The sequence below is a fragment of the Paroedura picta genome, chromosome 3 (assembly GCF_049243985.1).
Source record: "Paroedura picta isolate Pp20150507F chromosome 3, Ppicta_v3.0, whole genome shotgun sequence".
In the NCBI taxonomy this organism is placed as follows: domain Eukaryota; kingdom Metazoa; phylum Chordata; class Lepidosauria; order Squamata; family Gekkonidae; genus Paroedura; species Paroedura picta.
Genome location: NC_135371.1, coordinates 161,328,221 through 161,342,230, shown reverse-complemented (window position 1 = coordinate 161,342,230; position 14,010 = coordinate 161,328,221).

Genomic DNA, 14,010 nt, shown 5'->3' with positions numbered 1-14,010 from the left:
TTGCAACTGCTATGCATTGACTTAATTCAGTGCTAAACATGCAACACCATACAACTGAATTCATCTGCTCCTGTTTAGTTCCTGCATACTAAGTCTGTGGGGTTGTTTATCCATGTAATAATAATTTTATTTTTATAGTCCACATTTCCTGGTTATTGCATATACAACATGTGCTATGGGTCTTGCACTTTCAGGGGCCCTGCATGGTGCTTCTCCCCCCCCCCCCCCCCGCCACCCAGATCAGGACCATAGCCTCTCCTTTTCCTCATTTTGCCTCTTTGCACTTTGCACTGTGGGGGCCCCCTCCACCCACAGTCTGGCTGCTCCTGCTGCAATTGTACTCTGCTGGAGCTCTAGAATCCTTAAACTGGCTCTGCAAATCTATGAGCCCTGCAAATCCTTAAATCACTCCTGCAAAGTCTGTGCAGGGAAAGGAAAACGTTACTCTTCCTCAGTCCTACGTAACAAAAAGGCCATGTTTAGAATAGGTAGTCAGTTGTCGGTGACAGAGGGGTGCATCTGTCAAAAAGCCACAATTCCTGATATGTTCCAGAAGGGCAAGCTGGAAGCAAAAGCATTGCTGAAACTCAAAAAGGCATCAGATTTATTGTGGCATGAGATTTCATGGGCTGTAGTCCATCTTGGTAGTAAGGCTGCAGTCTGCAGAAATTTATTTCCCAACGAATCTTAGTATTTAAAGTGGCACGGCTATTTTATGTTTACACAGTTTTCATCTTGGGGGAACCAAATGGCTACAAGGCAACACTTGGAGGAAAAAGCAAATAAACTGAGATGACCCTGAAAAAGGACAAGAATGCAATTAATAGGTTGGGAAGAATTTCACTGGATTTAAAACAAATATGTGTGTGATTTTGGACAACGATGTGGAGGGCTAGTGTCGGAGAAGTGCCCATAGAGTTGGCATTGTTTGCACTGAAAGAGGATGTTGCCGAGGGGAGGAGCCCCTTGATCAAGTGCGAAGCAGGGCATGTGGTTTTTCCAACAGAATCACCAGGCTATAAAAAGGAAGAAGTTCAGTCAGTTCAATTGCACAATATAGTAGCAAAATAGGCTCTTGCTCCCCCTGACAAACAGCCATGATTTCACTGCTGGGGTTTCCCATGTTTTCCACAGAACAGATTCCTCCCAGGTTGTGGAGTCACATGACAATCCATGTAAAAGCTTTTGCTTGAAAACACAACCTCTTTTGCCTGAGTTAGTCCAAGTGAAATTTCCAAAAATTCATAGGAGGCGGTGGGGGGAGGCAATAAAAGGGTTGGGTATACAGCTCTGGAGGTGAGTGAAGCTGCCTGCCTACTGTACAGAAATAGCTGGCTACAGTGAACCAGTGAGGAGGATTGATGGTTAGAACAGGAGCCAGGGGTCAGATTTGAAACCCTCATGATACCTTTGGGCCAAACACTTTTTCTCAGACTAACATACCTCATGGGGCCTTGAGGGAGGAGAAAAACATGTACATTGCTCTGAGCTCCTCATGGATAGATAGATATAGAAGAAGAGCAGTTGTTTTTATACTCCACTAAAGGTAAAGGTAAAGGTATCCCCTGTGCAAGCACCGAGTCATGTCTGACCCTTGGGGTGACGCCCTCCAGCGTTTTCATGGCAGACTCAATACGGGGTGGTTTGCCAGTGCCTTCCCCAGTCATTACCATTTACCCCCCAGCAGCAAGCTCGGTACTCATTTTACCGACCTCGGAAGGATGGAAGGCTGAGTCAACCTTGAGCCGGCTGCTGGGATTGAACTCCCAGCCTCATGGGCAAAGCTTTCAGACGGCTGCCTTACCACTCTGCGCCACAAGAGGCTCTTATACTCCACTATTCACTACTAAAAGGAGTCTCCTCCTCTCCCCACAATAGACACCCTTTGAGGTAGTTGGGGCTGAGAGAGCCATAAGAGAACTTCTCTGTGAGAACAGCTCTAAGAGAAGTGTGACTTGTCCAAGGTCACCCAGCTGGCTGCATGTGGAGGAGTGGGGAATCAAACCTGGTTCTCCAGATGAGAGGCCACCACTCTTAACCACTACCCCAAGCTGGCTCTCATATAATAGTGCTCTTCCATGCTGTATTGTTTAATAAAAAGACATGAGAGAGGTCTGTCCTTGCCCCTGGGGTAAAATATAGCTGGAGAGAGTAATCCAGGCAGCTTTTTCTTGTCATTTAGACAAAATCTGAGCTAAGGATCATAGGACATGCATTTGGACTGAGTAATCAGCACAGCAGGAGCCTCTTTCTTTTTCTTCAAGGGTGGGGGAGAAGATTGGAGACAGCAGAGGAGGGGGAATAAATCTCAGAGGCAAACCTTTGCCGAGAGAAGTTAGGGCTTCTGGAGCTTCTGCTGAGAGAAGTTATGGCTTCCCCTTTAAGGGAAGCTTGCAACCTGGGAAGCCTTTGAACTGATGCTCTGGCCAATCAGGGCTTGGAGGCTCAAGGCAGCAAGCTATTTCGGGACAAGAAGAGAGCTGCACACTTTCTCATGCTGATTTTTCAAATACCGAGGGTTATATCCACTCCAGGATATTTCAGGGGAAAGGTGGGGTCACTCCGTATCAATCATGCTTGTTGCAGAGGGAAGATTTTAAATCAGCCAAAATGAAAATGGAAATCACATTCAGTGGAGATGGCAGGGACTGACTCGACTTGGGATTGGAATAGGAATAAAAGCTCTGTGCAGATTAAGCCCTGGTTATGGGGCAGGATTTCAAGGAACTAAAGCGTAGACTTTTTTACCCCTGATAAAACTGAATAGAGCTGAATAGTTAGTTCCACCGAGTTCTTCAGATACTTGTCACTTGTTCCCATAACCAATATTCTCCTGAAATGTGCAGTTACAGGAGACTAGGGTTGCCAACAGGCCTGGGGGGGGGGGAGTCTCTCTTTAACAGAGGCTAAATGTATCAGGTTACCACCATGCTATGAAAACTATCACCTGCCCATTTCCACATGCTGAGATTCTATTCAAGGAACAGCATTTTTATCCCTCTGGATTGTGAGCAACAATACAGGAGAGTGGTGGATATACTCTTTGGCTACTTCTACACAGAGATGCTTTTCTGTATATTTCTCTTTGCTGCTGCAAATGCGGCAATTCACATCAGTGGCAGAGGATGCAACATTTAGCCCTGGCAGGATTGTTTTTATAAGCCCCAGTAGAGGGACAAGGGACCCCAACCGAGATTATTCTGCCTCTTTCTGAATCTGACCAAGGAACCATTTGCAGAGGTGATGAGCAGCCTGATTGCAAGTCTGGTGCTTGGAGGATAAGTGCCCTGTTTGCCAAATGCTCCGGGTTCCTTGTGTTGCAAGAAGGGCTGCGCGGATGCCAAAGTCTGCTTGTGCAGGTGAACTTTTCTTGAACCTTCCAGTCTGAACAGTGTCAAAACAGGTGCTTAGCTCTGTCGTTTGCATTACAAAGGTTGGGACTCTCAGACTCACCGCAAATAGGGTGTGATCTCAGCACACAAGCGTAAAACTGGTCGGAACAGAATGGAACGGAGAACCCTGTCCTGACATTGCACTGGGTGAGGTCTTTGCGGTCCACGTTGTAGAGGTGCCCATCTCGATAGAAGGCACGGTTCCAGAGCTCCTGCGCAACATTCAAGAATATGATCCTTCCGCTTTCTATTACCTGCAGTAGCCCAGGAGGCAACCCTTTCCTTTCAGGACTCTCTCACATTATCTTCTCAAGATGGGTAGATGTGTTAGCAGCAGTAGAAAAGAGCAAGAATCCAACCGCACCTTCAAGATTAACAAAATTTGGGGCAGGGGAGGAGCAGTCACTGGCAGTCTTCAAGCAAAGGTTGGATACGCACTTTTCTTGGATGCTTTAGGATGCTTTGGGCTGATCCTGCATTGAGCAGGGGGTTGGACTAGATGGCCTGTATGGCCCCTTCCAACTCTATGATTCTATGATTCAGTTACTGCTCACTGCTTCCGATACAGCAGCTAGAAGAGATTCCTTTGCTTAATACTCATTCCTCCACCTTCCAAAGGCAACGTCAATTTCACACATGGCTTTTCATAACGCCTTGCTTCACTTTGTTTGCAACGGGCAAGATTTTATAACTTTATTTCCTCATTGAGCAGTGCTTGGTCCCCGACAAAGAGAAGTGTCACATCACCTCGGAGGTCCCTGCAGCGTATAAAATAAAACAGCATGAAAACATGGAACACAAAACATTCTTAACAAAGTCAGCATTAAAGACACACCAGCACGTTAGAACATAGGTATCTATGTTCTATTTGAAAGGTTGTCACTTGGAGGAGGGCAGAATGCTGTTTCCATTGGCTGCAGAGGAAAGGACGCACAGTAATGGGTTAATTACAAGTACAACGATATAGGTTAGATATCAGGGGGAAAAAATTCACAGTCAGAGTAGTTCAGCAGTGGAATAGGCTGCCTAAGGAGGTGGTGAGCTCCCCCTCACTGGCAGTCTTCAAGCAAAGGTTGGATACACACTTTTCTTGGATGCTTTGGGCTGATCCTGTATTAAGCAGGGGATTGGACTAGATGGCCTGTATGGCCCCTTCCAACTCTATGATTCTACCTGAACAGCTTACAATGCACACCAGTTTCGAAACCATAAAAACAGTGGTAAAAAAATATCCCCTTAATGCAAAAGCTTTCAGCATTCCGCAGGGCCTACAAAACGGAGCTCTTCCACCAGGTCTATGGTTGAGGCCGGACAGCAAGGAGGATCATGGCCCCCCTACAGGAGTGGCGGTAGCAAATTGTACCTGCATCCTCTATGTCAGGGGTAGTCAACCTGTGGTCCTCCAGATGTTTGCTGGCAGGGGCTCATGGGAATTGTAGTTCATGAACATCTGGAGGACCACAGGTTGACTACCCCTGCTCTATGCACCCTTCCCTTCTAGAGGATATTGGGAGTTCTTAGGACTGGGGTTTTTTTCACGGCAGCATCTTTGTTTTTATGGGGTTATTTGTATTTTATTGTTGATCTGATGTCAGTTTTAAGGGGGTTGTATTGGGGTTTTGATCTGAATGTTGTAACCCGCCTTGAGCCTTCGAGGGGTGGCAGACAATCATAATCATAATCATAACATCTGACAAACAGAAATTTTTGGGCTTGTTGCCAGGCAAGCTTCAAGGGGAAGAGCATTCCACCGGCAAGGTGCCACTACAGAAAAGGCCCTGTCTCTGGTTGCAGCTGTCAGAACCCTCATTGATTGATGTACTTTGAACCTTATGTGTAACCATCTTGAAATGTATTCCATACTCCTGTTTTACTGTCTGTATCGCTCTTAGAATTAGGTGCTGTTCTCCAAGGTCACTGCTGCTGCTTGTTATCTTGTCTGGCTGGCCTCCCGGGCCTTGCACCTGCATCTCTAACTATTGTGTCTGGATGAGATGTGAATCTCAACCGGTCTGGGAAAGGCGGGAAACTGGGGGGATAAGAGCTGGGGTTTGAACTGTGCTTGTTAGAACGTCCAGGGAGTTCTGTTTGAATAAACTACAGCTGCCCACCTTAACTCTCAAGGCAGACATTTGTAAGGCAGATCTTAAGATGGACATGGGGGCTAAAAGATAGCAACTTCAGAAATGGGATTGTATGCTCCTACCATTTTGACTTGTGATTTACTTTGGACTCTTTCTGCTCTCTGATCTCTGTTCCTGGAAAATCACTCTCCCTAGTCTGTCCCAATTTTTGCCTTCTTAAAATAGTGTTGACTTGAATGAATTGATCATGATGTCACGCATCAAAGTGTACCCGTACACAAGTGTCAAGGAGCCATGCAGTGCCTACTATGCTGTTTCTCATACTGCTTCTCTGCTGATTCATCGGAATATGCTCCCTAACCAAAGTGGTCCCAAATCCTTTCTCTTTGTTCTGGGTGAAGGGGGAAATCCTTCTTGCTCAGAACAATTGGGTCTGTGTCCTGGGTGTAGTCTGCACGAGGCTTTTTACCCACCCCCAGTCTGCCGTCTACACTGAATTCGTTTTCCACTTTGATTTGGGACACTTTAAATTTTCCCTTTGCAACATGCATGATTGATTTGGAGTGACCCTACCTTCCCCCCGCGATATCCAGAAGTGGATATAACCCTCAATATTTGGAAAAAATCGCCATCAGTAAATGTGCAGATTTCTGCTTTTTGTGAATTAACTTGCTTCCTCGTGCCTCCAACGCTGACGTAGCAAAGCAGTCTTCCCTGATTGGCCAGGGATTCAGTTCAAAGACTTCAGAAGACCTCTTCCTTGCCGTTCTGAATGGCTGTATGCCGCTGTTAAAGATGTCTCCAGCACTTCCAACTGTGCCAGTTTCCTGCCGCCCTTTTCATGGCGTGATCTCCCTTGAAATCGACAAAGGGAAATTTATTGCTTGTAGAATTCTCAAAGGAATCAGAAAGGGATGGTAGAGGTCACAAAGGAAGATGTTTCGACCCGAAATGGATCCTTTCCAGTTCACCATTGTCTATGGTTAACCTCAAAGATACTCACACCCTCAAGTATGGTAAGATAAGTTTCTTGTGGTTCCATCGAACCTCAGTAAGAGATCACATCTTCCATTTTGGTGTGTTTAATATCACCACAACTCAATCTACTATGTCCAAATGATGATCATGAGTGATCATTAAAGTCATTGGTGACTTGTGAGCATATCTACTGATTTTGCCCATTGCACGGTATATTTCTGTTTGTGATCTTCCTTGAACCTTCTTTTCAGAATGTTTTGCATTGAGCGCTACAGCACCAAATCAATATGGCACTTCAGCATTACAACTGCACCACTGAGATGCATTGGGATTGCAGCTGATGTTGTGTGGAGACAGGAGGAGAGAAGTAGCTCACTGGCAACGGTGCTTCGAGCATCAATGATTCAGATTACAGAAGTTGCTAACCTGAAGTGTGCATAGGAAATGTCCTGATGCTTCATCCTCTCCTCCTATATGCAGGTAACAATAATCTCAAAGTATCTCAGTGGTGCTGCTGTATTGGTATAGCACAGCCTTTCTCAACTTTTTCACCATTGGGAAGCCCCTGAAATATTTTTCACGCTTCAAGAAACTCCAGAAGTGGCGCAATCATGCAGAATATGGTAAGGAAGCATAGCTGCATAAATGCCCATGTGAGGCCCCTCCCCTTCCCACCCCCTACAGGCCCATCATTGGCCATTTTGGGGAGGGGGGGCTCAACATGACCATATATGGTCATATAACTCAGTAAATGTTTTAACAAATTTAATATAAGGAGGTGGTGAGCTCCCCCTCACTGGCGGTCTTTGGGCAGCGGCTGGAAGGATACTTAGGATGTTTGAGGCTGACCCAGCACTGAGCAGGGGGTGGGATTAGACGGCCTGTCTGGCCCCTCCCAACTCTATGATTCTATGATTCTAAGCAGCAGCTGGACAGATACTTATCCTGGATGCTTTAGGCTGATCCTGCACTGAGCAGGGGGTTTGACTGGATGGCCTGTCTGGCCCCACCCAACTCTAGGATTCTAGGATTAGTTGTGTACAGTGCCAAGCTTCTCCTGCTGATTCCTACATACCAAGCAACTGTTAAATGCACAGTGTAAAGGCTTGCTAAAATGCCGATAACCATGCAGGGCGGCACTCTTGTCTTTTAGCGGCTTATGGTTATTTTTAACACACCATGGATGTGCATACCTAGTGCTGCAAGAAAGCACAGCTGCTGGAATGAAAGCCCCAGTGGCCACAGCTAGGGATGCCAGTCGCCTGGAGAAGAAAAAGGGCTGTCCCCTTTAACAGAGGTTTAGTGGGTTGTTGTTAACCTCCATGCCATTAAAGGCTGTTCACTCCCACCCACTATGAAGGATGAGACTCTAATCTCCAGGCCTGTTGGTACCCCTGGTCATAGCAAGCAACAACGACAGGAGACAGATCAAGCCACTTCTTTTTAATGGAAAGAGATTAAGTCCCTTTGAGGATCTGAATGAGAAGGCACAAGATCAACAGAAGTTTTTTTTGGGGGGGGCTGCTTTTATGGATGTTGTTTTTGTCCCTTCCTGCCTGTTGCAGGAAGACATTCAGTGGGGGCAACTTTCTTGAGTAGAATCATAGAATAATAGAGTTGGAAGGGACCTCCTGGGTCATCTAGTCAAACCCCCTGTACTATGCAGGACACTCACAACCCTACTGCTCATCCACTGTGACCTGCCACCCCCTTGAGCCTTCACAGAATCGGCCTCTCCGTCAGATGGCTATCCAGCCTCTGTTTAAAAATTTCCAAAGATGGAGAATCCACCACCTCCCGAGGAAGCCTGTTCCACTGAGAAACCGCTCTCACTGTCAGGAACTTCTTCCAGAGGTTAGACAGAATTTCTTTTGCATTAATTTCATCCCATTGGTTCTGGTCCGTCCCTCCGGGGCAAGAGAGAACAACTCTGCTCCATCCTCTACCTGGCAGCCTTGTAGAGTACTGCACCTACATGCTTGGGAAAGCTGTACTTGTTGAATGTTTTCCTGCCATATGGCTGTTAAAGCAGAGGTGGTTTGCTCTCATTTTGGGGTGGGCTGGCAAGGGTTGGCAAAGACAAGGGCCTTTAGGAGAACAAATTAAAAACAGAGAGGCTGGAATGAGCCCCCTGTGAACAAATCTTGTCCTCTGCTCTCGGGGAAAAGGCTAAGCAATTATTAAAGGAACAAGGAGTAACATTGCCAAGTTCAGTTCCCAAGATCAGGACTGAATCTTTATGGCAAGCATTCAATGAAAAGTTTTACTGTGTCTTTCCCCCATCACAGTGGTGGGAGAACCTACCTCTGGCACACACTTTCTCTCTCTCTCTCTCTCTCTGCAATTCTTACATCTCCAGAAACATTCTTAACATCTGGATATATCCACTTTAGCACTGCAGCCCACACCTGTTTGTATGGCTTCAAAAGCTCTGTCTTTAAGTTGGCTTTCTTCCTAGTGAAAAGTTGCCAACTCTGGATGGAAACATTTCTGGAGACTAGGGCCTAGTCTGCACACAATAGACAATGCACTTTCAATGCACTTTAGAAGTAGATTTTCCTGTTCTGCACAGGAAAGTCCAGCTGCCAAAGCACATTGAAAGTGCATTATCCTAAGTGTGCAGACTAGGCCTAGGAGGGTGGAGCCTGGGGATTTAGAGACAGGAGGGACCTAAGTGGGGCCTAATGCTATACAGTACACCACTCAAAGCATCCGTTTTCTCCAGGGGGGAGTGACTTCTGTTGCCAGGAGCTAAGCTGTAGTTCCAGGAAATCTCCTGGCCCCTCCTGGAGGTTGGCAACTTTGCTGAGAGTTTCTTTGCACCATTGCATAGACCTCTCAGTAAAGTCTAAGGCCCTGTCCTCTTCAGTATGATGCAAGGAAGAAGATTTTCAGGTGGATCTCTTGGGGGCTGTGACTGTTAGCTGGGGGAAGCGTCTGGCTAAGGAATAACGGCCACCGGAGCATGTTGCCTAGTTGTACAGGAAGTTAGGAAGGCGGATGCTTTGTGAGGAGCTGATAACTCACCCGAGGCTCCTTCCTGCCTCTGCCAGCTGCCTCCTCTACTTTGCTGCTTGCATAATAGACCACAAGCTGTGGGGAGCAGCCTGGAAGCAAGGGGGAAAGTTAGACTTGGGGCCCTTTGATGTCACACTGACCTTGCATAACCTTTTAAGGTCTTGTTTCTGGGGCTGGACTCTCAGACTTCCACGCTGCACACGAAGATACTGAGTTCCAGACCTCTTGGTTTGCCATTCTCCAGGGCTTGGCTGGAGAGCTCCCAGAATTACAACTGGCTTCCAGATAAGAGATCACTTCCCCAGGAGATAAATGGCAGCTTAGGATGGTGGACTCTTTGGTACTCCGCTGTGGTCTCTCCCCTCCCTAAACCCTGCCTGCCCCAAGCCTCATCCATCAAGTCTCCAGGAGTGTCACAACCCAGAGGCAGGCATGTCAGCCTCCAGGTGGGACCTGGGGATCCCCCGGAATTCCAGTGTCATCTCCAGGCAAGATCAGCTCCGTTGGAGAAAGTGGCTGGCTGAGAAGGTGGACTCTGTGGCAGGGGTAGTCAACCTGTGGTCCTCCAGATGTCCATGGACAACAATTCCCACGAGCCCCTGCCAGCATTTGCTGGCAGAGGCTCATGGGAATTGTAGTCCATGGACATCTGGAGGACCACAGGTTGACTACCCCTGCTCTATGGTATTATAGACCTTGGAAGTCCTTCCCCACCTTCTTCAGGTTCCACCCCCCAAAGTCTCCAGCTTTTTCCCATCCCAGAGCTGGCAACAAAACAGAGTTGACATTCCTATCCATTAGGGTTGTCAGACTCCACATGGGGCTTGGAGAACTCCCAGAATTATACCTGATCTCCAGATGCCAGTGATCATGATGTCTGCTTTGGAAGGTGGACTCTGTGACAGGGGTGGTCAAACTCTGGCTTTCCAGATGTCCATGGACTACACTTCCCATGAGTCCCTGCCTCATGGGAAGTGTAGTCCATGGACATTTGGAGAGCCACAGTTTGGCCACCACTGCTTTAGGGCATTATAGCCCACTTAGTTCCCTCCCCAACTCTGCCCCCAGATGGAGCAAAATGCAACTGCTAGGGTCCTCTCTAAGTCATCTTGGAGGACCCCCTGAGGCCAGCTGGGCAGGCAGTGCAGGGGATGGGCATTTTTGGCCCACACTGGACTGGTGGATTGGGAGGGAGAAAAGAGGGATTACACTGCCAGGGCTTTATTTTATTGGAGTTTTATTGTAAACTGCCAAGGGCCAGCTTGGACCAGGAGAGGCAGTCAATAAGTGGGTGGGTGGGGTGGACGAATCCATGAGTTCAGTAAAGACACGGCCACTTCAGCTCCAAACAATCAACTCTTTACTAAGAACACTGAACATCAACAAGCAAAACTGAACTCCTATACATGTTTGAGGCTCCTGCCATGACACAGGATTGGTCCTTAATGGAGTCCTCTGATAGGTCCATTACGAAGTCCAATAGATGATTAGGAATGGAGACGAATGCCAGAGCCCAGGATCCCAGTCTTTCATTCCAAGCTGCCTGCCTCAGATTGTCCACATACACAACACTTCCCTTCCATAGAGCCACTGAAGATCTACTAAGGATCCTTCTGGGAGAATGGGGGAGTTTTTCAACCCTAAGGGGAATCAGTTGGGTGGCCATCTATCACCCTTTCCAAATGCTGCCACCTTCTCAATCTTTAGTGTCTAGCTACTCTCAAAACAATAACTCTATACACCCCTTACATGTTGTTGTCTTCTACCGCCCATGGCTCTCCCCATCCCACCCCAGCGTGTGACATCTCTCCGTCTTCAGACCACATGTGCCCGAATTCCTTGGCTTGATGTAAAGAAGTCTCCAGGGAATATCCAGAAATAGATCCGGCCCCTGAGGGTTCTGAGGTGTCCATCTGGCAGAAAAAGACAGGGGGAGCCGCAAAAACCACACTAACTGCCTTCCTGTGGCAAACAGTGAGAGATCTGACGGTGGTTAGCCCAGCAAATTTGGACAAGGACTTGGAAGAAGAAGAAGATGATGATGAAAACAAACATTCCTGGCCTTGTTTACCCCCATTTTGCTCCACAGTAGAGGTTAGTTATAGTCATTGTGTTGCAGTCCTCTCCACCTCACAAAGCTGCCCCTATTAGGGCCATGTGATACTGCATAGCTAGAGCAGCTGTGGGCCATGGCTCCTTCTCGTCCTCTTCCCCGGCTGTTGCCTCGGGGGCTGCCCTGCCACTCTGCCGCCGGCTCACCTTTGGTGCTCTCCAGTGGCCGCCATGGCTGGGGCTCCCCCTCGGCTTGGCACTGTGCAGCTGCTGCTGGCAGCGCCCCCCAGTGGGCAGCGGGAAGTCAGGGGTGCCGGCGGGAAAGCAAGTGGAGCAGGGACTCAGGCGGCGCCGGCGTCCCTCAGCAAGACTACCCCCATCTGGGCCTCAGTTAAATTGTCAATCGTTGACCTGTCCCCGATGATAGAAAGGTTGGGAACCACTGGACTAGATGACCCAGGAGGTACCTTCCAACTCTATTATTCTGTGATTCTAGCAGGCTTTCTCAACCAGGGTTTTGTGAAAGAGTACCCCCCCCCCGCCCCGGGCCTCCGTAAAATTGTCAAGTGTTGACCGATCCCCAGTGATAAAAAGGTTGGGGACCACTGAGCTAGAGAACTCAGGTTCACCCAAGGTACCCATATTGCCTTATATTACTGGAAAGCTACTTGTTATGGTATAAAGACCTCTCTCCCATGGATATACACTTCATGCATCTGATGAAGTAAGCTCTGACTCATGGACATTTTCTTCTGGAACAAACAGTTAGTTGTTGTTTTTTTAAGCGCCACTGGGCTCATCTTTAATTTTGCTGCTACAGAGTAATGCAGCAGCAGCAGCAGCAGTAGTAGTAGTAGTAGTAGTAGTAGTAGTAGTAGTAGTAGTAGTAGTAGTAGTAGTAGTAGTAGTAGTAGTAGTAGTAGTAGTAGTAACCACCACCTTAAGTTTTGTAGCCTGCCTTTCCGGAATAGCTCAGAGCGGGTAGCAACATGGGTTAAAGCAATCACATCCGGTTATAATAATTTTTTTTTAATGTACTTGACATAAGCCGCATTTCATTTGAACTGGGGGTGGGGGACAAGCAAGATCTTTAGAGAGCTGGATTTCAGCAGTGACCAGAGAGGTGGACCAGCACTTCATGATGTTCTATCTGACCTCAACCACAGGCCTGAGTGGAACAGCTCTGTCTTACAGGCCCTCTCGATATGGTTGAGGTCCTGCTGGGCACTGATCTCATTCGGCAGAACGTTCCTCCAGACTGGGGCCAAGACTGAGAAGGCCCTGGGCCTGCCCATGGTCAAGTACACGTGTTGCTCTTGTGGCGGGAGGGGAGCATTCTACAGCTTTGAGACTCCTTCGGGCAGCGAGAAGCGGGGTATAAAAACCAACTCTTCCTTCTTCTTCTTCATAGGTAATGCTGTACAATACCTACAAGTTAATCTTCGTGGTCTCTCATGTGGATACGCTGGCTCCACAGTCCAAAATGTAACCTGAACAGAATCCAGCTGCTTTTTGCTCTGTAAAATACCTTCAAGGATATAGAGAGATCGTCTGTACCTTTAAGAGAAACGCCTGTGGCCACACGGTTTCCAGGTATTGGGGGGGAGATAAAGAGGCCTTTGTTTTCCTGCTGGAGTGGGATGGCCCCTTGGGGAGGGGGGCCCTCCGCAGCAGGTGGAGGAGGGCAGGGGATTCTTGGATGGCCAGAATGTTTGCTTGTAGTGCGTTTCTGTGCTTTCTTCCAACTGTTTTCCACATACTTTGTAAAAGAGCCAAGAGAGTAGAGTACGGCATAGAATAGTCCCTGTTCTGAGACCTCCTTTCTCTGGAAAATGAAGATGAAGAAGAGCTGTTTTTTTTTATACCCCACTTTTCACTACCCGAAGGAGTCCTAAAGCAGCTTACAAACACCTTCCCTTTTCTCTCACCACACCCTGTGAGGTTGGTGGGGCTGAGAGAGCTCTAAGAGAACACCTTGGCAAGAACAGCCCTAAGAGAACAGTGATTAGCTCAAGGTCTAGCTGGCTGCATGTGAAGGAGTGGAGAATCAAATCCAGTTCTCCAGATTAGAGGCCACCGGTCTTAGCCACTGCATCAGACTGGATGTATGGACAGAGTGGGCTACTTTGATGGCTTTAACAATTAGCAACTTTGGCAGAAATTGGCGTTACTGCAGAATGCTGGCCCGGTCAACACCTTATTGGCTTTCAAGACAGAACTACCCCATACACCTTTAGATCAGGAAGCATCTAGTCCGCACATACATTAACATGTCATGCTGGTGTAATGGTTACAACGGATTTTCTCCACTTTTTTAACATTGAGAAACCCTTGAAACATTTTTCAGCCTTTGAGAAACAATTAGGCAGAATATGGCTGGGGGGCAGGTCTGTGGAATATGCCCACCTGGGGCCCCTCCCCTTCCCACCCCTTCCAGACCCATCATTGGCCATTTGGGGGGCCAGGTAGACATGACCATAGTCTTA